Genomic DNA, 23,377 nt, shown 5'->3' with positions numbered 1-23,377 from the left:
GTATTTGATGGTAAAATATTCAGTCAATTAGCTTTCGAGTCGTTTTGTAATAACCACCACGTTTTGTATTTAAACTTAAATCTGAGTTAACCAGTTAAACTGTTAAACAAGGGCATATGAGGTTTGGGTTGGGATTCCTCCCAGGATTATGTATAAAAAACAAGTCTGAAATGAACTGATCATTCTTAAAAAGTTCCATCAAGTTCCCGGTGCCCGCAAAAGAAAATCAAAAAGTCTTTCTATCAGTTATCCATGAGATACGTAATTTGCTTTTTATCTTGAAAAACGAGAGGGGCAACAGACCTGCTCTTAATGTTCTCCCTAAATCCAAAGGTTTCCCTTGCACAAGTGCCTCTGAAGAGCAAGATTATCATTCTGAAAGAATATAATTCCAGGTTACAGAGAATTTTCCGTTCCACAGTTTAACCGTTGGTCTTACTTACGGGTAAAATATCTGGCATCATAACAAAGGAGACTCACTCCTTTGATTGCAACATGAAGAAAGTATTTCCGTGTCCTAAATTGTCAAACGTGGAAACGTCTGTGATTTTTAGTTTGGATGCCCATATCGCAAAGGAGTGAGTTTCAGTTATTACAATATTTAAATCCATACTTCATTCAAGTAACGTTTATTCAAATCACATCTCAGCTTAAGTATCAAATAAAACCTATTGGGATGTGTAATTGCACCTCCTTCGTTGTTATGTTTAATGTTATTTTTTTTAAATAACCTTTAGTAGAAATTCTATCTATAGGAAATCTACACAAATCAGATAAAAATAACATACATGACCATTAATATTCATTGCTTAACAATGCATGTTCAATAATAGCGAATTTTACAACTGTTGCAAACGTGTTCTTAGGCCTGTCACCGAGGTGTTCCTTTATTTTTACACAGCCGGTCTCAAAAATTTTCAAGGTAACTGCCTTACCATTTCTCAGAGATAACTAACGTAAAGATCTACGTTTTCCCTTCCACGGTATCAAGAAGCAATCCATGAATTTGTTTACATCTGCACCTTTGATGATAGCACCAATGGCAAAGTCGGTCCACAGTTTATACGTAAGCTTACAACAGCAATAACCTATGGTGGGACGTCAACCTACGAAAACACTCCAAAACATTTATGTGCACGTGATAAAAGATAATGATTCACATATTTTAATTACAATATTACAAACTTGTTTATTTGCCTCTTGATAACAGTGGAAAAACTCCCAGTGTTTTTAACGTTGTAAGAAATCTCCTGTTCCACCGTGTTTGGAAAAGCAACAAATAGGTTCATAAAGCAGCTACGCTTGATTAAACGTTTGAATTATTTGGTACTTAACAAGACGGTCAAAATACAATTAATTACATTTAGATTTGCCTTTTTATTTGAATATTTATCGCTTTACATTTCGGCTGGGCTTCAAAAAAGTTGCTCAAAATCAGCGTTGCGCATAGCAAATGCTCATTTTGGGAAGTACACATCTTGTGATTTCCATCTCTACATTTTCGCGATTTGTAATCAATACTACATAAACATAGATTACAGTGCGATCAATCCTAACTGTCCGCAAATAATGCGAAACCCTTTCACAACTGTGACCTCTCGATGTGATCTGTTACGATTTTGATTGAAGATAGGGGGCGCTGAAGTACTTGACTCGGGCACCAAGGATGGATATCAATTCCCAGCAGGGCACCCCGGAGTGGTCCCTGAAATTAGGTCATGTATTTTATAGGAGTTTACTTGAATGGTCACAATTTGGGAACAACTTCCTGCAAAATATTATTTGCATCTATTTATTGGTATCCCTGATTTATTCGTTGCCCTTCCTTTGCAAAATTGCGTTTAAAATCCTGATGAAGGGCCTCGGCCCGAAACGTCCATTTCCCTCCACAGACGCTGGCTGACCTGCTGAGTTCCAGCAGCATTTTGTGTTCGATGCCCTAGAAAGTGTCGCTTTAATTTTCTTTCGCGCTACCAGGCTGAAATTAGTACGTATTCTCAATATGCCTTGTTTTTAATACCATGCGGTCAAGCAGTGGCTTAATTATCTGCTCTTAGTTACCTTTCGGGTCACTTCCAGAAAAAGGGCAAACTCCGCTATGGCATAAAAACTCAACTGTAAACGTCGACGTCTTTGATCTGTTTCTAAACATTCGGTCGCTCGGCGATAACCACAGAAACGCAAAAATGCCATTGACCCCTGGTACATAACTTATATTTCCCTGAAAACACAAAATGAAGATTCTAACGCTCATTTTTTTTAAGCATACGTAATGGAATCGCGACGCGAAAAAAAAATGAATGCAGCCAGTTAACTGGAGATCTGAACTAATTCACTCTTCACCGCCGTCCCACCCACTCTACACCATCCCCCACAAAGGCCAAGGTCAGGTGCTGTAAACTCACTCTTGGGTGGGAAGTAAAAAACCTACGTTAAGCCTCTAAACCGTTCAGAATATGTTCCTAAAATGAAGGCTGGCGTGTTAACTTTAAACAACTGGTTCACAAAAGCGATGTCACATAATTGTTCCTCTTTCTCCAATGAGAATATATACATATATAATATAGATGTAGCGTATCGTCATTGTTTAACTGCAAATGTATTGAAGTGACACGTCTAAAAGTGCAAATAACAAAATATTGCATCATTTTTTTAACTGCGCCATGCATTTTTTCTTTAACCAGCAAGCGAGCGGTTCTCTGCCAAGCCCCGTTTATATAAAATTGCCGCAGTAAATGACGACACTTGGGCGGCTTGTCTGACGTTTGGGTTCTAATTCTCAAACTGACGGGAGACGTCACCACCATCGAGGCCGAGCTCTACTTCCATCCATGACCCACTCTGCATCTAACTCGTCGCAACACATTCGCAAACATTTTTTTTGTCCGCTTACAGATGCCTAAGTATTTGCTGATAATCTGGGCCTGGGGAAGAGGAAGATTAGTGAAATTCCAACCTTCTTGCAGTAACCAGACATTTTTTTCTATCCCCATTCCGGAAAACAAATTAAAAGCATTTACTTTTCGCACATTTTATCCTCGAAGAAGAATTCGTTTCTTCTCCCGAAAACTCACTTCGCAATTAAAAAAATAATATAGCCTAATTCAAACAGAATCAACCCGGTGAGGTGGCGTGACCATCCCCCTTTATTTTGCCTGTCGTCTGCTCCCTGCACCGCTCTTTCATTTATTGTTGCAAATCTCCGAACCTGCTCTTGCTTGATTTGCAAAGCTGGGTCACATTGTAGAAAATGGCGTTGTGGAAAATTCCCAGCCTTTTCGGTTACGTTCAGCTCCAGCCTTTGTTGTTCAGGCGACCGGGCCGAGACGAAACCCTCCGTGGATTCTTGTGAAATTAACATAAACTTCAATGGATGGGAGAAAGAGCGTCTTTTAAATAAACACACGGTGTAATTTCAACGCAAGATCTCACTTGGATCACACGAAACTAGAGGGTCTACACCTTTAAGTCAAAAGGGGCTTCATGGTGATCTTCATGTGCAATATTAGTTCAGTAAATTTACGAAGGCTTTTTTTTACAAAGTTTTTTTGAATTCTCCTGTACAGCGTCATTTGTGGAAATCTCGCCAGACGTTTTCTTCCTATGTAACGACGTCGCAATTAAAAAACAGACTTAATTTGAAACAAATCACAAGTTCATTCGAGATGTGCATTTTCTTGGCAATCTTCCCTTTATGGGTGATTTGGAATGTTTGAAAACCTGAGCAAATAAAAGGTGAAATGAACCCGACAGAAAGAGGACTTGTCCAGTGGCAAGAGCTTCCTGGAATTAACATCCAGACAGACGTGCCCAAATGCTTGTTAACTCTCACTCATATAAACAGGTGGTCTGGGGCACTTGGTCTTACCTACCATTTCCTCTTCATCTTCCCTTCTCTCATCCATTCACTTCCAATGGCTCTTCCTACCTCCGTCCTTCCACTCTTGGATCTCTCTCCTTAAGGTCCCTCCCAAAGCATAATCTTCCAAACCCTTGCCCCTCTTCAGCCACCCTGCCACCTTTATTCCATCAACTCCTTCCACTTGGCCTCCCCTTCTTTTTGTTATTCAGGCATCCTCCCTTTTTCTCTTCCCCCATCCTCTTCCTCCACCTTTGCTCTCCACTCCAAGTATAACTTTGCAGGCAAGTCCAACTGACATATATATTAAAAAGCACAGGCATCTACCATTCTTCAGCAATTCAAGGAAGTTCCTCAGAATTTTAAAGGTAGCCTTAGTAACCCCACTATTTAAGAAAGAAGTTAGGAACTGCAGACCAACTAACCTGACAAGGAATTTGGTAACAAAAGATCATGATCTAGTAGGTCATATGTCCCACTGAGCCCCAACATGATCATGATTGATCTTTCACTTCAAAACCATTTCCTCTCTCATCTGCATTCCCTCCATGTCGTTAATATCCAGAAATCTATCAATCTCTGTTTTGTATGAGCTCAAGGGCTGAGTCTCCACAGACTTTTGGGGAAGAGAATTCCAAAAATCCACCACCCTCCGTGTGAAAAAATTTCTCCTTTTTCAGTCATAAATGACCTAGTCTCATTCTGAAATTGAACTACTGACAGGAAGCATCCTCCTTCGCCCAGCCTGTTGAGCCCTGTAAGGATTTCGTAAGCTTCAATGAAATTGTCTCTCATTCTTCCAGCCAATGAGGGCCGAATCCAATCAATCTTTCCACCTCTGCAATTGGCAAAATTATTGTTGCACTCCTTTTTAGATAAGAATCAAAATTGTTCACAATACACCAGGTACAGTCTAAGACCCACAAATTGCTGGAGGAACTCAGCAGGTCAGGCAGCATCTATGAAAAAGAGAAAACAGTTGACTGTACTCCTTTTGATAGATGCTGCCTGACCCACTGAGTTCCTCCAGCATTTTGCGTGTGTTGTTTTGGATTTCCAGCATCTGCAGATTTTCACGGTCTAAGACTGCATGTCCATTGTCAAAGCAGAAAACTTTTTGTACCCATATCCTCTTGTTCTGAAGACTAATTTTTATTAATTGTTTATTATACCCACAACGTACCTTGTATTTGTACCTTGGCCCCTTTAAACAACAGTGTTACATAATTTCTCACCATTTAAAAGATATTCTGCCTTTCTGTTCATGCATCAGAAGAAATAACCATATTTTTCTACATTATATTGCCTTTGTCATGTGCTTGCTTTCTTACTCTACCTGTCTGTGAATCCCTTTAACACTTCCTCCCCTACACCCACTCCTGACTTATAGTCAAATCTAGTTTTGTATCTTCAGCAACCTTGGAAATGTGATATTCAATCCTCTCAGCCAAATCATTTATATAAATGATGAATAACTAGATAAATTCTCATAAAATTCTAACATGATTTTCCTTTCGGGAATCTGTGTTGACTCTGGAGACACATGAGTCTGCAGATGCTGGAATCTGGAACAATACACAACTGCTGGAAGAACTCAAACTGTCAAGAGGCATCAGTGGTAGAGGAAAGAAAATATCAATGTTGATGCAGGGTACATTGATAGTTTCTTCCCTCCTGCCCAACCTGCTGAGTTCTTCCACCAGACTGTGTGTTAGTCCATGTTGACTCTGAATAGTCCAATAATTATTTTCAAAGCATTTTGATAGTTCATAATTTAATTTAGATTCTGGTATTTCCCAGCTACTAATGTCAAACTGAAAGGTTCATAGTTCCTTTTATTTGCTCTTTATTCTTTCTAATATAGTTGGTTATCATTTGTTACCCTCCAGTCTCAAGGAAGCATTTCAGCATCTACAGAATCTAGACGTTGGTAACCTGTGGTGAACTATGTGCCTGTCTGGACACACCCCCTGCTGACTGCTCCTGTGGCTCCTCCCACAGGCCCCTGTATAAAGGCGATCTGAGGCCTGACGCTCGGCCTCAGTCTCCAGGACATAGTATGATGGACACTCACTCCTGGTTCCTTCTTCCAGTCAATAACAGCCGATATCTCGCCTTACGTCTCAGTGTGAGTTATTGATGGTGCATCATAACCAAAGTATTTGCTTTCTCTATAGCAATCATTTTCAGGGTTATGGAATGTGGATTGTAAGGTCTATAGGAGTTAACAATTTTTAGTGTTGTTAGATTCTCTAGTAGTATATTTTTATGAAAACATGGTTATTTTACTTCCTTATTTCCCCGAACAATTAGTGCTCTAATATTTCTAGGAGTTTTTATGTCCTCCCTGTAAATGGAGCTCTTGGGAAATAATAAGATAGTGTAGAGTTAAGATGTATTTATGGAAATAATATCACATCTAACATATTTACTGGAGGTTACTGAAGTTGTATCTTCCAGGAGCTAATGCATGTGTTTTTTGGATTTCAGAAAAGGTGTCTGATAATAGAAGATACTAAAGACTAACAAATGAAATCAGAGTCCATGAAACTGAGGATAATATACCAACATACTGTAGATTGAGGATTAATGGACAGAAACAGAGTAGAAATAAATGGGCCATTTTCAGATTGGGAACCAGGGCTTACTACAGGGAACAGTGCTGGGCCTTAACTACTCACAATCTGTGTTCATATTCAATTTGTCTTGGTTAGTTAATGATTCAAAGCAAGATAGGAGTGTGTAAGTTGCAGGGAAGTTTCAATGAGCTGTAATCACACAAAATGAAGGGGCAAGGACATAGCAAATAGTATTCAAAATGAAAAACCACAAAGTTATTGATTGAGGTAGAAAAAGGAAACGTAAACTGAATGTATTTTTTTCATTCCTGAGAGATTTAAAATGTTGTATTTGGAGAAACTTGAATGTCCTTGGATGCAAATTTCTGTAAATTAATGTATAGGTAAAGCAAGCAAATAGAGAAACAATTGATATTTTGATATTTAATGCAATTCTATTTCAGAACTAAAGTAAAGATTGGGACAGCAAGGATACACATGTTACAGAGGGAGTTCAACAAAGGTACCAGATTAATTCCTAGGAACAGGAGGTAGCAGGAAGGAAATTCTTCATTGAGGAAACATTTATGCAGATATTATTTATCATCTGATAAATATGAAAGAATAATTAATCTTAATGAAATAAACTAAAATCTTACAGGGATTGGTAGAATAAATGCAGAGGTTATATTGCCCCAAACATTGTTTTAAAAGTTCAAAGTAAATTTATTATCAAAGTACATATATGTCGTCATATAAAACCCTGTGATTTGTTATTTTGTGGGCATATTCAATTTAGAATTGGGGCCACAAAGTCAAAATAGGGGGTTAATCATCCAAGGCTGTAATGAAAAGAAATTTCTTCACCAAAAGAGGAGTGACTGGTATTCTTTACTCAAGAGTGCTGAGGACTTTCCAACAAAAAGATTGACAATCGAAGGACATAGGGTTAATGCAGAAAAGTGGCACAGATGTAATAAGTAACCATTGATGTTAATGAATGAAGGAAAAGAGAAAAAAAGATGATGTTCTCAAAGTCTACTCTCTTGCCTATAAATGAAAATGGAGATCGAGTTTCTGGGGGTGGCACTAAGCACTTCAAAACTCTGGAAAGTTCATGGAAAGTTAGCAAAAATTTTAGGAAGAGTATGTCACTCTCTTTCCCACCAAGCTATTTCCTACAAAAAAAGCTTTTGGCCTTTATCAGTGACTGTGTTTTCTCATCCCATTTTTGTCTCATTGGTGAAATTAGATGCACTAAGCTGGAGCAAACGTAAAGTACTCTCATCCCCAAAGGAATGCTGAAAAGGAGAATGAGAGGAAAAAGAGCTTCGGTAAAGTTCCCAGCATTAACTAGTGTCTGAATTGTAAAAGTGGTAGTTTGTTCTACAACTTTGATATTGAGTAGAAATTTAAGCAGACCCGATGCAGCACAATGGTGTATCTATCATGAGAGCAAGGACAATGTATGAAGAGGTCTTGTATGAGTTATGTAGTTCAAATCACCAGGATCATCTTGATTATCTTGTGATCAGGAAGGCCACATTAACCTTGGATGTGTTGGCAATTCTATTCTCTGTCTGATATATAAAGCTTTGTCAACCATAGCATGTGTATACTATAGCCAAGAAGTTGGAAGAGCCCGGGAGGTCAGATACTAGAACAATTAACTTCCTGCTCTGCTGCTTAACTGGCCACTAGTTCTATACAGTTTTCTAACTGAAGTTACCTAGGTAACACTGTACCTAGTATTCAGTCCATCAGTCTTAACTACAATCTTATTCATTTAGGTGGAATGACATGTTTCAGTAAAAAGAATCAGGTTACTTTTAGAAACATAGAGAACATACAGCACAATAGAGACCCTATGAACCACAAAGTTGTGTTGAACATGCCCTTACCTTAGGCTTACCTAGGCTTTACCCATAGCTCTCTATTTTTTTAAGCTCCATGTAGCCATCCAGGAGTCTCTTAAAAGACCCTATTGTTGCTGCCTCCACCACTGCCACAGGCAGCCCATTCCATGCAGTTACCACTCTCTGCATAGAAAACTTACCCCTCACATCTCCTCTGTACCTACATCCATGCACCTTAAAACTATGCCCGCTCGTGCTAGCCATCTCAGCCCTGGGGAAAAGCCTCTGACTATACACATGATCAATGCCTCTCATCATCTTATACACCTCTATCAGGTCACCTCTCATCTTCCGTCACTCCAAGGAGAAACAGCCGAGTTCATTCAACCTATTTGTCTATTGTCTATTATCTATTCTCATAAGGCATGCTCCTCAATCCAAGCAGTATCCTTGTAAATCTCCTCTGCACACTTTCTATGGTTTTCACTTCCTTCCTGTAGTAAGGAAACCAGAACTGAGCACAGTACTCCAATTGAGATCTGACCAGCGTCCTACATAGCTGTAACATTAACTCTTGGCTTTTAAACTCAATCCCACGATTGATGAAGGCCAATGCACCTTATGCCTTCTTAACCACAGAGTCACCAGCTTTGAGTGTCCTATGGACTTCGACCCCAAGATCCCTCTGATCCTCCACACTGCCAAGAATCTTACCATTAATGCTATATTTTACCATCAAATTTGACCTATCAAAATGAACCAACTCACACTTATCTGGGTTGAACTCCATCTGCCACTTCTCAGCCCAGTTTTGCATCCTACCAATGTCCTGTTGTAACCTTGGACAGCTCCCCCACACTATCAACAACACCCCCAACCTTTGTGTCATCTGCAAATTTACTAATCCACTTCCTCATCCAGGTCATTTATAAAAATAACAGAGTAGGGGTCCCAGAACAGATCCCTGAGGCACACCACTGGTCACCAGCCTCCATTCAGAATATGACCTGTCTACAATCACTCTTTGCCTTTTGTGGGCAAGCCAGTTCTGGATCCACAAAGCAATGTCCCCTTGGATCCCATGGCTCCTTACTTTCTCAATAAGCCTCGCATGGTGTACCTTATCAAATGCCTTGCTAAAATCCATATACACTACATCTATGGCTCTACCTTCATCAATGTGGTTAGTCACATCCTCAAAAAATTCAATCAGGCCTGTAAGGCACGACCTGTCTTTGACAAAGCCATTCTGAGTATCCCTAATCACATTGTGCCCCTCCAAATGTTCATAAATCCTGCTTCTCAGGATCTTCTCCATCAACACCAACCACTGAAATAAGACTCACTGATTTATAATTTCCTGGGCTATTCCTACTCCTTTTCTTGAATAAGGGAACAACATCTGCAACTCTCCAATCTTCTGGAACCTCTCCCATCCTCATTGATGATGCAAAGGTCATTGTCAGAGGCTCAGCAATCTCCTCCCTTGCCTCCCACAGTAGCCTGGGGTACATCCCATCTAGTCCCAGTGACTTATCCAACTCAATGCTTTCCAATAGCTCCAGCACATCCTCTTCCTTAATATCTATATGCTCAAGCTTTTCAGTCCACTGCATCGTCCCTACAATCGCCAAGATCCTTTTCCATAGTGAATGCTGAAGCAGAGTATTCATTAAGTACCTCTGCTATCTCCTCTGGTTCCATACACACTTTTCTACTGTCACACTTGATTGGTTCTATTCTCTCACATCTTATCCTCTTGCTTTTCACATACGTAGAATGCCTTGGGGTTTTCCTTAATCCTGCTCGCCAATGTCTTCTCATGTCCCCTTCTGGCTCCCCTAATTTCATCCTTAACCTCCTTCCTGATAGCTTTATAATCTTCTAGATTCCTATCATTACCTAGTTTTTTGATCCTTTTGTAAGCACTTCTTTTCTTCTTGACTAGATTTACAACAGCCTTTGTACACCGTGGATCTTGTATCCTACTATCCTTTCCATGTCTCTTTGGAACATACCTACTCAGAACCCCAAGCAAATCTCCCCTGAACATTTTCCATATGTTTCTCTGAGAACATCTGTTTCCAATTTATGCTTCCAAGTTCCTGCCTGAGAGCCTCATATTTCCCCCTACAATTAAACTTTTCCTTAACTTGTCTGTTCCTATCCCTTTCCAATGCTATGGTAAAGGAGACAGAATTGTGATCATTATCTCCAAAATGTCCTCCCACCGAGAAATCTGACACCTGGGCAGGTTCATTTCCCAATACTAGATCAAGTACAGCCTCTCCTCTGGTAGGCTTATCTACATATTTTGTCAAGAAACCTTCCTGAACACACCTAACAAACTCTACCCCATCTAAACTCTTTACTCTAGGGAGATGCAATCAAAATTTGGGAAATTAAAATCTCCCATCGCAACAACCCTGTTATTATTACACCTTTCCAGAATCTGTCTCCCTATCTGCTTCTCGATGTCCCTGTTACTATGGGTGCTCTATAAAAAACACCCAATAGAGTTACTGACCCCATCCTATTCCTAACTTCCATCCACAGAGACTCTGTAGACAACTCTTCCATGTTTTCGTCCTTTTCTGCAGCTGTGACACTATCTCTGATCAACAGTGCCATTCCCCCACCTCTTTTGCCTCCCTCCCTATCCTTTCTGAAACATCTAAACATATGTTTATGTATTTTTATGTATCTTTACATATGTTTATTTTTATTTATACTTGTGTTTTCAACTAGAGGCAATAAATGCATCAACTAAATATATCAGCTTTTTAAAATATTTGTAAGTAATTTTTTACATTTGTAATTATTTAAACCTACTGTTAAGTAACTCTGAGTAAGGGAGAAACTAACCTTTGATATGTTGCTTTTAAAGGCTGGAAGGGTAATGCTGGAGGTAGAGCTTCAGATTCAACTTCCTGAGGCCTGGTCACCATTTATGGAAAGGCTAGTGAATAGAGGATTCCAGTTTGATGGGTCTTACAGGACCAGGAAATGTCACAGCAGCTATAGAGAGTCCTTAAAGGAAAATTAGGGCATATTCTGGAGTTACGGTATATAACAGATTTTAAGTTCAACAGCAGCCATTCTTCACATTTGAATGTGGATTGCAGAGGGAATTTAAAAAGCTGCTCAGAACAACAGTTGCAAACAATGAAACACTCCTCTTAGATCTTAGATGCCAGCATATGCATGAATGCGGCCTACAGTCAGTGGGGATTAACATTCACTTTAAATGTCTAGTGTGTGGTTGTGAAGAAGGAGGTGTTTGAAGACTATATGTAATTCAAAGGAAGCATTGTAGATGCATTGTAACTTTGTAAATTGTCCTGCTGTTACCTTTAGCATATAAAAATGTCGTGTAATTTTGGGTCAAGAGGCCTCTTTCTCCAAGAGTGTCTGAAAATGATGCCTGCTGCTCATTTTTGTTGAACCAAGCACTTCTGTATCCACTAGCTTCAGTGCCTCTTCAGTGGCTTCCCCCACACTACAACAGCACCACTTACGGAATGGCTAGGGTTCGATGGGTCTTACAGGACCATGAAGTGTCACTGCAGCCATAGAGAGCACCTAAAAGAAAATGCAAGTAACAGGTCAGGTCAACTGTCTTCTGGCCCCATTTGTATGGTAGTGTACAAAGCAAGTTCAGCAGGTCACAAATTCTTGTTTGAGTGCTAGTGGATTGAATTAGAAAACATAATTTATAAATAAAATTGCTTTGGTAAAAATACCTAAACAGGCTGAGGTTATTGGTAAATGGATTACAATTTATTGTTACCAAATTAAAAATAACCTTGAAAATTTAGAATCTTGTATCTTTGCCATAGAAGCACTGGAAGATTTCCCTATGGTCAAATAACTGGGTTCATTTATCTTAAGTGGGTGGAAGCTTATGCCAATAACTGTACCACCTGCTTGGTGTGCAAGTATGGGAAGAATAATGCTTAAAGGCCTCTAAAGGTGACTGATTGTTTCTGTCTATCAGAATAAATTCTTCAGAATTTTTCAGCAGGATGGATAGTAGACAGCCATTGTGCCACCAACATCTGTAAAAATATTCTCTATAAAGGAGTGTCATATTTCCAGCACTTAAAAAGTAAGATTTCCTGCTCCTCAGAGTCTAGTGGTCAGACCCCTTCCAAAAATACCTTATTAATTGTAACCTGAATCTGCAAATATGATCATTTTGGGGGTCATAATATTTTTGAAAAACTGATTGAAAAAGTTATCATAATTTATTGAAATTTTATCACAAGCATGTACAGTAATGGCAATACTTTTGTGAATTACCTCTCATGCATGGACGGACATAAAATGAATAGGTTTTTGTACTGTGCATGGTTTTCCAATCCAATTGAATCAGTTCATATTAAGTGAAACAGCTTGATTCAAAATTTAGTTATGTCATTTAAAAATACAGAAAGGTTTTTGTTTGGTTCTTTTTACAATGTAGATTGTAAAAGAACTTTTAAGTAATCATTAAATATGTTTTGGAAGATTTTAAAAGTTCTAAGCTTTAAAGAAAATGATGAGCACAGTTTTCAAATAATATTCATTATTTTGATGGTTACCTTGGTAGTGGACACCATTTTCAAAATTGCGCAAGAAGTGATTTATGTTCACAATGGCATCAGCAGATATTCTGCCAATGAGTTGTGCTTTCACAATCCATGAAAAAAATGTGCAAGAAATTTGCACAAACTTGGAAAAACTTATTCATTTTGAAACTTTGAAGCCAGAACATGCATACAAGGGGTGATTGATAAGGTTGTGGCCTAAGGTAGGAGTCAATTTTAGAAAAGTTAGCACATTTATTTTTCAACATAGTCCCCTCCTACAATTACACACTTAGTCCAGCGGTCCTGGAACATACAGATCTTGGACCTTCAGAAAGTGTCCACAGCTGGGTGATTGATAAGTTCATGAGTTAAACAGCTCTCATTACATGCACATGCAGGTCAACTCTTTGATTATGCAGAAAGTTTGAAGTTAATAACTCATCTCCTTCTACCTTAGGCCACAAACTTATCAATCACCCCTTGTATGTTTCAAGGCTTATTTCTGGAATTAGTGAAGAAGACCATGAAGAATATTGGATATAGACTGGACAGGATGAACATAAACAGATATTGGTAAAATCCTCAGTGTTGTCAATTTAAAAAAATGCTTTCATTAAAAGGTAAAATTCCACAGCATAGATTTTCTCAGAAGACTTGTCATCAGTGTTGTTTAATATTGCAAAAGTTTACCAAAGAGCCAGATGAAGATGTTCTAAGACTGATTGAAATGTTCAGGATTGTGAATTTGAGAATGCAAAACTAACTGCTTTGCAAAACTAATGTAACCCTGTTGAAGGTGCGATTTGTTGTCCATCAAAGAGCATGATGGGACAATTCAAAGTCAGCATGGATCTGAGAGAACAGAATGCAAATATTGGTCTTAAATCTAGGGAAATAGCAAGGCATAAAATGTAGAACTTTGAAACACTAATTAAATTGCCAAAGAAAAAGACAGAAAATGGAGGAATTGCAAGTTCCGTGAGGATGTTACCTACCCATGACACGTGACAGTGGTACCCTTGTCCCGTGACTGGGGTTGAAGTTATACTGGATTTGAGGTAATGGTCTTGTGATGGTGGAGTGACATCATTTTCCCACCAGTAGAGGTCATTTGACAGGTTTTTTTTACAGGGTATAAAAGGAGGACCCCTCCCTGTGAGGAGGGGCAGTTCGTGGCTGGATTTGCCATGTTGACTTCATGCCACTGCGTGATTTAATGTTATGACACAGTTTAGTTGCAAGATGAAGTTTTATCCAATGCCTAAAGTTTAAAAGGTATTTGCCAGCAGTTTCTTTATAATACTGCTAGTTGAGATTCAGTGGAGAGTGAAGATCGGAGTTTGGGAGTTAAAAGATCGAGGGGGAGTCGATTTCAATGGTGAAACAGGTTCAAACTTGTTTGATCCTCATTCGGAAGGAATTCGTTAACTGTTCTCATGTTAATCCCTGTGAATAGCAGAAAGTATTGGGAACAGTGTTATAAAGGAAAGGTCAGTGCCTTTAAGCCGTACATTTCATCTCCGTAAAATTCTTCATGGGAAAAGTTTGATTTTGGAACCGAAACAACATGACGTGAAAGAGAATTTAAATCGTCTTAAAAAGTCTCTCCCTTAAATGGACAGTGAGCATTTTGAACTTTTGCAATACTACTGTGAAGAACTGTTTGTGCAACATCGCTTTAAGAGCTGTTTAAGCTGCCGCACAGCAGCTGATTTCCGGTTACGTTAGTGATTTGTTTACTTTTGGGGGTTTGTTTTCAGTGTTTAATAAACGTGTTATTTGTTATAAAACCCCTGCCAAACTCATATATTTATTGTTGCTGAGTCTATAACCTGAAACACTAATTAAATTGCCAAAGAAAAAGATAGAAAATGGAGGAATTGCAAGTTCTGTGAGGAAAGATTGGGAAGGTGTGCAAAAGCTATGGAAGAAGTTTTTGCACAAACAGATTTTAAATAGTTCCAATATGCATGTTTATAAAAATTTGTGTGATTTTGTTACATCTGTACTAAAACCAACCAGAGGTTTTAATCTTTCAAAGGTGTGTGTTATACTTTAGGATGTTACAAGTTTCTCTGCCAGAGGATAAATATGAATTATGGGCCACTGTGAAAAATATCACCAAAGGTTGAAATGTAAAATTACCAGATATAATGGTTTTGTTAGGTTGATAGATATGCCAAACCAAGAACATCTTTAAGTACAATGACATTGACAAAATTGATTGAGTACTACTTCTTATGCCTCCCTGAAGCTTAACAATGACCTGTTCCCACTCAAGTCCTAGCTCTGAGGAGGCTGATATGCTACTGTGGGGCTGGTATAATCTGCTGTAGATGAGTCATGGGATGTTTGAAGAGGGTGGGTCAGTAAGTAATGTGAAAGGCAGTGTGCTCCTCCCATCATTTTCACTGTACTTCAGGTACTCCCAGAGAACCCCACTTCCTTTCAGAATGTTCCTTCTCCACTTTGAGGTGTAGGTGTTGTATTTTTCCGCCAAGGAGGCTTTGAGAACATCCTGGAATAGTTTCCTCTTTCTTCCTGGTAATCTTTTGCTGTGTGGTAGTTAATAGTGTTATTCCTATTCCACTCAGTTGGCCACTCGCACATGGGAGGAGTTCCCGTATTGTAGAAGCAGAGTTGTCTATAAAGTTCAGTTGAGTATCCTGCATGTGGGTGCCCTGGTGTGCTCAGCACTATCCCTTAATAACAAACACAACATGGTGTCAGAAGTGATTGACAGTTGATGGATTGCTGCTGCAGACCAAGTGAGATCCACAACAAGTAAAATTTACAGAAAGACTGTTCTTGTTTGCATATATTTATGAAAAATATCCAATGAATTATCAACCTAAACTGCCTGTGCTAGTTTGCTAACATGAGGCATGAGCTGATAAGGGAGCAATGTTGCTAGGCAACACCTCAGGCTGCACCCCAAAATGGATATATTGTAATAATCTGTGTGTCACTCGCCTTGTGAAGTGCACAGAAACACAGACACAGCACAGAAGTCAGTCAAACTCTCAGGGAGAGAAGACATTTTCAGTCCAAATAAATACAATGATAAGTAAACAAGTAAGAGGGAAATGATGCAAGTACCTGCAGTACCTACATCTACTACCTAATAATGCCTCTCAAAACATTTGTTTTCTCTAAACTAGGGGACTTTGAGAGATGGATCAGATGTTTTGAGAGATTCAGATTTGCAAGCTATCTCACCTGGGCTTCAGCAGAGCATCAAGTAAGCACGCTGATAAACCATGGGTGACAAATCCGATGATATAATGGGTGGATTAGGGCTGACGGATGCTCAGAAAAAGGGATACAAAACAGTGCAGGACAAATTCAAATAATATTTCAAAGGAAAGTGAAATGTGGTACATGAGAGGGCAAAGTCCAACTCCAGAAAACAGGAGCCAAATGAAAGGGTAAATGACTTAATCAACTGTGCTTATGGAAACCTGAAAGAGGAGCACATTAGAGACAGGATTTTTGTCAGACTACTAGACAACAAATTGTCAGAGAGACCTCAGTTACAGGCAGATATCACACTAGAGAAAACTCCTTCTACGGTCAGGCAGAGTGAGAATGTTTGTCAGTAACAGGCAGAACTCAGGCATACAAATAATGCTGAGGTAAATCTAGAAGCTGTACAAAAAAAAAGGGGTAGAAACAAGATGCATTCAGAAAGTCTACAGAAAGAGGTCAGCACAACCAAAATAGACAAGTGAAGCAAAGAGCAGATAAAATGTCCAACTGTAGGAAATGCAGCAAGTCTCCATTCCTCGTCAAAGAGCTCTGTCTAGCAATAGAAATGAAATGCCACCAGTGTAACAGATTTGGCCATTGTAAAAGCCAGTGTCACTCAAAAACGTTTCTTCAGGAGATCAAGGAAGACAATGATTCAGACGAAGAGAGAGCTTTCCTTGAGGCTCTCAAGGCTGGTGTACTACGGTTCAGTTACAAAAAGTGACATTCAAAATGGACACTGGGGCAAATGTCACAGTCATCCCCAAATGTCCATTCACAAGTCCGTTAAAGGAAACAGGAATTACACTAAACCCAACAAAGAAAGTGCTCACGGGGCCATGGAAACATAAACTCAGTGTGAAAGGAATGTTTGCTACTTCCATCCGTAAAAATGAAAAACAGTTAAAAGAGGATGTCTATGTGGTTCAGAATCTCTTCTCACCACTATTAGAATGACATGTCATCAAGAAGCTGAACCTCTTTGCAAGGCTGGTTTTGCTAAACAATGTTCAATGGCAGGAGAAGTACCCCAAGTTGTTCACAGGCCTGGGGGGTACTGAAAGAAGAGTACCTTATCCAACTGAGTCCAGGAGTGATAGCTTACTTTCCAACCACAGCAAGCTGTATACCAGCTCCATTGATGAGCAAAGTTAGTGCTGAACTTGAAAGAATGGACACATGTGATATCATAAGCATAGTTAATGGACCTCAAACATGACAAAATTTGCAGATGCTGGAAATCCTTAGCAACATACACCGAATGCTGGGGGATCTCAGCAAGCCAGGCAGTGCCTATGGAAAAGAGTAAGCAGTTGATGCTTCAGGCTGAAGGCACTTCATCAGAATCTCGAGTGAATGGACCTACTGACCAGTGTGCAGGCATTGTTCCTGTTTCCAAGCCAGATGGCACAGTGAAGATCTGTGTTGATCAAGCAAAATGGAATAACACGGGAGTACGTTAGGTGGAGCAGAGTTCTTCACCAGACTATGTGCAAAATCAGGTCTCTGGAAGATCTGTTTAGATGCAGAGTCACAGAAGTCCACAACCTTTATCACACCATATGGATGCTATGCCTTCATGAAACTCCCTTTTGCCATCTCAGCAACTCCTGAACTCTTTCTGATGAAGATGAACCAATCCTGGAGGGACTGGAATATGTAGTCTGCCCCATGAACAAAATTCTCATCTTCAGAGGCTCCTGTGAGGAACATGACAAAATAAACTTGGAGAAACAGAAACAGGCTGTAATCACCCTGAACAAAAAGAAAAGTGAATTTGCCAAGTTGGAAAGTGAAGTTCTTAGGCCATCAACTGTCCTCAGAGAAGGAGGGCAAACAGATTCAGATAAGCTGGCAGGAGTTCAGAACATGGAACAATCTACAAATGTATCAGAGGTCTGCAGTTTCCTTGGCCTGGTAAAGAAGCTGGAAAAGTTCATTTCAGATTTAGCAGAGAAAACAAAGCCACCACTTAACCTCCTCTCTCAGAGAAATGTTTGGCCCTGGGATGCGCTACAGGAAAAGTAATTCCCATCACTTTAAGTAGAGCTTATCTCTCCACTAACATTGGTGTTTATTGATCCGATCAAAGCAACCAAGGTCTCCTCAGATGCCTTTTCCTTTGGCCTGGAGGTGTGCTCATGCAATACTGGGGCTGGTGTGTGGAAACTGGTGGCATATGCATCAGGAGGACTGGCTCCTACTGAGCAGCGTTATGCCTAAATCCAAAAGGAGACGTTGGCTCTCATGTGGGCTGTGACCGCTTCAGCTACTGCCTGATAAGCACTGAATTCCTAATTGAAACAGACCTCAAGACACTTGCCATCCTCTTTAGCTCAAAACACTTGGATGACTTACCTCCACGACTGCAAAGATTCAGAATGAGGCTGATGCGATACCGTTATGACATTGAACATGTTCCCGGCAAATCCTCCACAACACCAGACACTCTTTCGAGGATGCCATGCAAGTTTGAGTGGACGGAAACTGACTCCACCCTCAAGGAAGACCAAAGTGTAATTAGATGAGGTATGTGAAAGAATTCCTGGATCACAGGGTAAACTGGATGAAATCCGTGCTGTTATAAAAGGGTCAAATCTGCAGTAAGGTGAAGCAATACTGTAAGCATGGATGGTCAATTGTTCCAAAAGCTCACAAACTCAGACCCTACTAGCTTGAAAGAGACACACTCTCGATTTTGCTAAAGGGCTCCAGACTCATCATTCATGATTCTACGCACACCAAAATCATCAGTCAAAGCCACCAAGGACATCAAGGCATTGAAAAAACTCAGCAAAGAATAAGGCAATCCATGTGGTGGCCTGTTCTGAGCACACAGCTGGGAGATTATGTAAAGCAATGTGAAGCATGCAGAAAACTGCACAAATATCATGCTGAACCTCTCTGTCTCACAGATTTCCCAGACTCTCCATGGCAAATTGTAGCGCAGACATTTTCAAGCTGAAAAGAGACAAATATCCTCTCACTGTGGATTACTACTCAAGGAATGTTGAGGTATCCAAGCTGTCCTCTACATCTTCAGCAGCAGTTATACAGCATCTGAAAGCAGTACTCGCTCACTGTGGAATGTCAGAGACACTTATGTCAGGCAGGAGTCCACAATTCAGCTGCTCAGATTTCAAAGCCTTTGCTCGAGACCATAAGTTCAAACACCAGACAACCAGTCCACAGTACCCACAGGCAAATGGAGAAGTGGAAAGAGCAGTGAAAACTGTTAAAAGTCTTCTACTGAAGGCAAAAACACTACAAGCTCCTAAATTCCAGTGAGTACAGGCCTAAAGCCATCAAATGCTCTTCATATGACAAACCTTACAATCCTGGAATTATTTTCAAGAACCTCCTTTGAAACACCTCCAATATCAACACATTTGTCTTAGATAAGGGGCCCCAAATCTGCTCATAATACTCCGAGTGAAACCTCACCAGAGACTTATAAAGCCTCAGCATTATATTTTTGCTTTTATATTCCAGTTTTCTCAAAATGAATGTTAACATTGCCACCAGCTCAGCCTGAAAGTTAACCTTTAGGGAAGTCTGCACAAGGACTCCCAAGTCCCCTTGCACCTTGGATTTTTGAATTTTCTTCCCTTTTAGATAATAGTCTATGTTGTTCCTTCTACCAAAATGCATGACCATACACTTCCCAACACTGTATTCCTTGTGCCACTTTTTTGCACATTCTTCAAATCTGTCTAAGTCCTCCTGTAGCCTCCCTGCTTCTTCAACTCCTGCCCCTCCACCTATCTTCAGATTGTCCGCAAACTCTTCCACAGAACTGTCAATCCCATAATCCATATCATTTCAATACAACATAAAAAGAAGCAGTCACAACACTGACTCCTACAGAACAACTCTAGTTACCTGCAGCAATTCAAAAAAGGCTCCTTTTATTCCCACTCTTTGCCTCCTGCCAATCAGCCAATAGTCTATACCTGCTAGTATCTTTCCTGTACTGTAATACCGTGGGCTCGAATCTTGCTTAAGTGCGGCACCTTGTCAAAGGCATTCTGAAAATCCTAGTACACAATATCCAGTAATTCTCATTTGTTAATTCCGACTAGTTAATTCCTCAAAGAATTCCAACAAATTTGCCAGGCAAGATCTCCCCTTCAGGAAATCATGCTGACTTTTGGCCTTCTTTACCATCTGCCTCCCAATACCCCAAATCTCATTCTCAACAATCAACTCCAACATCTTCTCAATCATGGAGGTCAGGATAATTGGCTTATAACTTCACTGTTTCTGCCTCCCTCCCTTCTTGAAGAATGGAGTGACATTTGCTATTTTTCAGTCCTCTGGAATCATGCCTGAATCCAATGATTCTTGAAGAATCATGACTAATACCTCCACAATCTCTTCAGCTACCTCTTTTAGAATCCTGAGGTTTGGTTCATCTGGTCCAGATGACTTATCCACCTTCAAGCCTTTCCAATTCCCAAGCACCTTCTCCCTTGTAATAGCTACTATACTCACTTTTGCCCTCTGACGTTCTTGAACTTCTGGCATACTGCAAGCGCCTTCCACAGCAAAAGGTGACTCAAAATTCAGTTTGCCCACCATTTCCTTGTTCCCCATTACTACATCTCCAGCATCATTTTCCAGTGTTCCAGTATCTACTCTCACTTCTCCTTTACTCTTTTTATAACTGAAAAAAAACTCTTGGTATTGACTTTGATATTATTAGCTAGTTAATCTTTTTCATCAAATATTCCATCTTTTCCCTCCTTATAGGTTTTTAGTTGCTATCTTGTTTTTTAAAAGATTCCCAATCTTCTAACTTCACATTAACTTTTATTCTATTATATAGAAATAAAGAAAACATAGAAAACCTACAGCACCATACAGGCCTTTTGGCCTACAATACTGTGCTGAACATGTCCCTACCTTAGAAATTACCTTGGGTTATCCATAGCCCTCTATTTTTCTAAGCTCCATGTACCTGTCCAGGAGTCTTTTAAAAGACCATATCGTATCCAACTCCACCACCATCACCGGCAGCCCATTCCACGTACTCACCACTCTCTGCATAAAGAACTCCATTTGTCACTTCTCAGCCTAGTTTTGCATCCTATCAATGCCCAAATGGAACCTCTGACAGCATTCCACACTATCCACAACACACCCAACCTTTGCGTCATCAGCAAATTTACTAACCCATCCTTCCACTTCCTCATCCAGGTCATTTATAACAATCACAAGTAGGGGTCCCAGAACAGATTCCTGAGGCATACCACTGGTCACCAACCTCCAGGCAGAATATGACCCGTTTACAACCACTCTTTGCCTTCTGTGGGCAAGCCAATTCTGGATCCACAAAGCAATGTCCCCTTGGATCCCATGCCTTCTTACTTCCTCAATAAGCCTTGCATGGGACTCCTAAACATATTATGCCTCTCCAAATGTTCATAAATCCTGCCCCTCATGATCTTCTCCATCAAATTACCAACCACTGAAGTAAGACTCACAGGTCTATAATTTCCTGGGATATCTCTACTCTCTTTCTTGAATAAGGGAACAACATCTGCAACCCTCCAGTCCTCTGGAACCTCTCCTGTCCCCATTGATGTATCAAAGAACATTGCCAGAGGCTCACCAATCTCCTCCCTTGCTTCCCATAGTAACCTGGGGTACATCCCCTCCAGTCCCGGTGACTTTTACAGCTTGATGCTTTCCAAAAGCTCCAGCACATCCTCTTTCTTAATATCTACATGCTCAAGCTTTTCAATACACTGTAAGGTATCCCTAAAAATGCCAAGATCCTTTTCCATTGTGAATACTGAAGCAAAGTATTCATTAGGAACCTTTGCAATCTCCTCCCGTTCCATACACACTTTTCCACTGTCACACTTGATTGGTCCTATTCTCTTATGTCTTATCCTCTTGCTCTTCATGTATTCGTAGAATGCTTTGGGATTTTCTTAATCCTGTTTGCCAAGGCCTTCTCATGGCCCCTTCTCACTCTCCTAATTTATTTCTTAAGCTCCTTCCTGCTAGCCTTATAATCTCTTTATCTCTGTCATTACCTAGCTTTTTGAACCTTTCATAAGCTCTTCTTTTCTTCTTGACTAGATTTACAACAGCCTTTGTACACCATAGATCTCGTACCCTACCATCCTTTCTATTTCTCTTTGGAACATACCTACTGAGAACCCCATGCAAATATCCCCAGAACGTTTGTACACCATGGTTCCTGTACTCTACCATCCTTTCCCTGTCTTATTGGAACATACCTATGCAGAACTCCACACAAATATTCCTTGAACATTTGCCACATTTCTTCCACACATTTCCCTGAGAACATCGGTTCCCAATTTATGCTTCCAAGTTCCTGCCTGATATCTTCAAATTTCCCCTTGCTCCAATTAAATGTTTTCCTAACTTGTCTGTTCCTATTCCCATCCCTCTCTAACGCTATGGTAAAAAGGAAATAGAATTGTGATCACTATCTCCAAAATGCTCTCCCACTGAGAGATCTGACACCTGACCAGGTTCATTTCCCAGTACCAGATAAGCCTCTCCTTTTGTAGGCTTATCTACATATTGTTTCAAAAAACCTTCTTGAACACACCTAACAAACTCTAACCCATCTAAACTCCTCACTCTAGGGGCATGCCAATTAATATTTGTGAAATTAAAATCTCCCACCACAACAACCTGTTATTATTACACCTTTCCAGAATCTGTCTCCCTATCTGCTCCTCAATGTCCCTGTTACTATGGGTGCTCTATAAAAAACAGCTAGTAGAGTTATTGACCCCATCCTGTTCCTAACTTCCACCCACAGACTCCATAGACAATCCCCCCCGTCTTCTTCCTTTACTGCAGCTGTGATACTATCTCTGATTAACAGTGCCATGCCCCCACCTCTTTTGCCTTCCTCCCTGTCCTTTCTGAAACACCTAAAGCCTGGCACTCAAAGTAACCATTCCTGCCCCTGAGCCATCCAGATCTCTGTAATGGCCACAATATCATAGCTTCAAGTACTGATCCACGCTCTAAGCTCATCCGTTTTGTTCATAATACTGCTTGCATTAAAATAGACACATCTCAAACCATCAGTCTGAGCATGTCCCTTCTCTATCGCCTGCCTATCCTCCCTCTCACACTGTCTACAAGCTTTCTCAATTTGTGAGCTAACCATCTCTTTCTCTGTCTCTTCAAATTGGTTCCCATCCCCCAGTAATCCTAGTTTAAACTCCCCCCAATAGCCTTAGCAAACCTCCCTGCCAGGATATTGGTCCCCCTGGGATTCAAATGCAACCC

General features: G+C 40.1%; 1 protein-coding gene across 13 annotated transcripts in view; it reads left to right on the top strand.

The window, feature by feature from the left end:
• The window catches only part of LOC132400604 (uncharacterized), a 261,413-nt gene that overhangs the window by 692 nt on the left and 237,344 nt on the right, over window positions 1-23,377 (top strand). For 9 of the 13 annotated variants that reach the window (XR_009514310.1, XR_009514309.1, XR_009514307.1 and 6 more), the window contains exon 2: window positions 5,861-5,987. The exons of the other annotated variants lie outside the window; for them this stretch is intronic. The gene's annotated coding sequence lies outside the window, so the exon portion shown is untranslated. The remainder of the gene's footprint in view (window positions 1-5,860; window positions 5,988-23,377) is intronic. 13 annotated transcript variants of the gene reach the window in all.

The sequence above is a fragment of the Hypanus sabinus genome, chromosome 10 (genome assembly GCF_030144855.1).
Source record: "Hypanus sabinus isolate sHypSab1 chromosome 10, sHypSab1.hap1, whole genome shotgun sequence".
Classification (NCBI taxonomy): Eukaryota; Metazoa; Chordata; class Chondrichthyes; order Myliobatiformes; family Dasyatidae; genus Hypanus; species Hypanus sabinus.
The sequence above is the reverse complement of the archived record's forward strand: the minus strand, read 5'-3'. Positions and strand labels throughout refer to the sequence as shown.